This window comes from Octopus bimaculoides, chromosome 22 (assembly GCF_046866305.1).
Source record: "Octopus bimaculoides isolate indiv1 chromosome 22, ASM4686630v1, whole genome shotgun sequence".
NCBI classification, from domain to species: domain Eukaryota; kingdom Metazoa; phylum Mollusca; class Cephalopoda; order Octopoda; family Octopodidae; genus Octopus; species Octopus bimaculoides.
This window is the reverse complement of record NC_142949.1, coordinates 32,421,801-32,424,300: the sequence shown is the minus strand read 5'-3', so window position 1 is coordinate 32,424,300 and position 2,500 is coordinate 32,421,801. Positions and strand designations below refer to the sequence as shown.

Here is a 2,500-nt window from a genome sequence, read left to right as displayed (position 1 = left end):
AGGGTCTGTCTCTAGTTATGTCTTTCCATATCTCATAACACGTGTATTTGAAAAACTAAACAGCGAAAGCAAACCTCACTGCCATAAAGTTCGTGACATTTAAAAGATTTTTTTATGTAATTAATATAAATTTTGTTTTAAGAAAATATTACTTCATATATATATATATATATATATATATATATATATATATATATATATATGCAAGGCCGCTATCTCTATGAGGTCAAGCGACTGGGTCGGAACTTCCTCCATTGGCAGGAGATTTGAGTGGATGCTGTTCTTGTTGCGATGCTGAAGTTCAACGTAATAGCATTGGAAAGTCGTTGTGGTGTGTGGTGGCAACGGTGCTGTTGTTGTTGTTTGTAGTAGGGGTGGTAGTGGTTGTGGTGGTAGTGGTGGTAGTGGTGGTAGTGGCGGTGGGTACAGCATGTACTGTTGAACAAAGGTGGAGGAGAGAAGGTAAGGTGTGGGGGTTAGGGGTTGGGGTAAATATACTTTTGCGAAAGGCGTGGTCCTTGAAAACATCAAAAGATACACACAGAAGTTAAAATAGAAAACAACAACAACAGCAGCAACAACAACAACAATAATAATGGTAACAACGCTAACAATAAGTAAATAAAATAAGAGAAACACAAAGTTGCCAAAAGAAAAAGATAAAATATTCTCGGCGACACAAATCCTTTAAAAGGTTGTCTCCTTAAGCCGCGCTCAATATTTATATCTTATGTATGTATGTATGTGTGTGTGTGTGTGTGTGTGTATGTGTGTGTGTGTGTGTTTGTGTGTGTCTGTGTCTGTGTATGCTTGCATGTATGTATGTCAGGTCTATGTATGTATGTAGGTTTGTATGTTTGTATGTATGTGTGTATATGTATTTGAATATATGTTTGTATATATGTGTATATGCGTGTATGTGTGTATGTATATATGTTTGTATGTATACATGTTTGGATGTATGTGTGTATACATGTTTGGATGTATGTGTATATGTGTATATGTGTGTATGTATGTATGTATGTTTGTATGTATGTATGTATGTGTGTATGTGCGTATGCATGCATGTATATATGTATGTGTGTATGTATCTAAGTTTTGATATATGTATATTTGTATCTATACTTGGATATATGTATGCGTGTATGTGTGTGCATGTATGCATGCATGCATGTATTTATGCATGTATATATGCATGTATACATGTATGTATGTGTGTATATATATATGTGCATTTATAAGTATTTTTATTTTCTATGCATATTGCTACATATGGTTCTAAGGTTAGAACCATATGTGTGTGTGTATGTATATATATATATATATATATATATATATATATATATCTACACACACACACACATACATAGAGGTCGTCATCGCCTTACGACCACAATTGGTTCCGACTGACTGATCGTAAGTCGATTTGGTCGTAAGTCGGGCTATGAGCCTACATTGCTTTGTTTTACCTTCTTAACGTACATTCTCAGGTAAAAGTCACACACATTATTCTGTATTATACTATTATACTGGCGTTAGTCAAAAATATCAGAGTCTCAAGCAGTCGTCTTATAAACAGATACGGGGTTGCCTCGATGTCTCCGCGACTAAATAGTTATCCAAGACTGTGGGGATCAATAACCAAACCTAGGGAAACCATTTGTTAACTGACATCTTCCGTAGATGGGTTAATTTCTAAGAAATTAAACCCATTTGAGGAGAAGGAGGAGGAGGAGGAGTTCGAGAACTACACCGATGACGATGAAAATGATGATGATGATAATTATAATGATGATGATGATGATGATGATGATGATGATGAAGATGAAGATGATGATCATAATGATGATGATGATGATGATGATGACGATATTGATTATAATGACGGTAACGACGATGACAATGACGACAACGATAAGGAGGAGGAGGAGGAGGAGGTGGAGGAGAGGATGACAGTGACGATGCTGACAGTGATGTTGTTGTTGATGATGGTGGTGGTGGTGGAGATGGCAAAATTAACCGATAGGGTATGTACTAGGCTTTGAAAAATAAGTGCTGGGTGTCGATCCGTGCGACTAAAACGTCTTGAGAGAGGTGTGCCCCAGCATGGCCACAGTTAGATAAGTAGAACAAGTAAACGATGAAATACATAAGAAAAGAAAAAAAATATATATATGTCTGTATATATGTATGTATGTATGTATGTATGTATATATACGTCGGGCTGCTTTCAGTTTCTGTCTACGAAATTCACGAGGCCCGAAGCTCTAGTAGAATCATGTGGTTAGGAAGCAAGCTTCTATTGGCACACGCACGTACAAATATATTTTAACATCTATATTAGAATCCATTTTTGAGTTGTTGTTTGTGTTATTGTTGTTGTTCTTCTTCTCCTTCTTCTTTTTCTTCTTCTTCTTCTTTTTCTTCTTCTTCTTCTTCTTCTTCTTCTTCATATTTTTCTTCCTCTTCTTCATCATCTTCTTCTTCTTCTTCTTCTTCT

At 35.9% G+C, this 2,500-nt stretch overlaps 1 protein-coding gene across 1 annotated transcript in view; it reads right to left on the bottom strand.

Moving 5' to 3' along the window:
- Positions 1-2,500, bottom strand: part of LOC106872599 (uncharacterized) — a 105,304-nt gene that overhangs the window by 7,829 nt on the left and 94,975 nt on the right. The gene's annotated exons all lie outside the window — the stretch shown is intronic.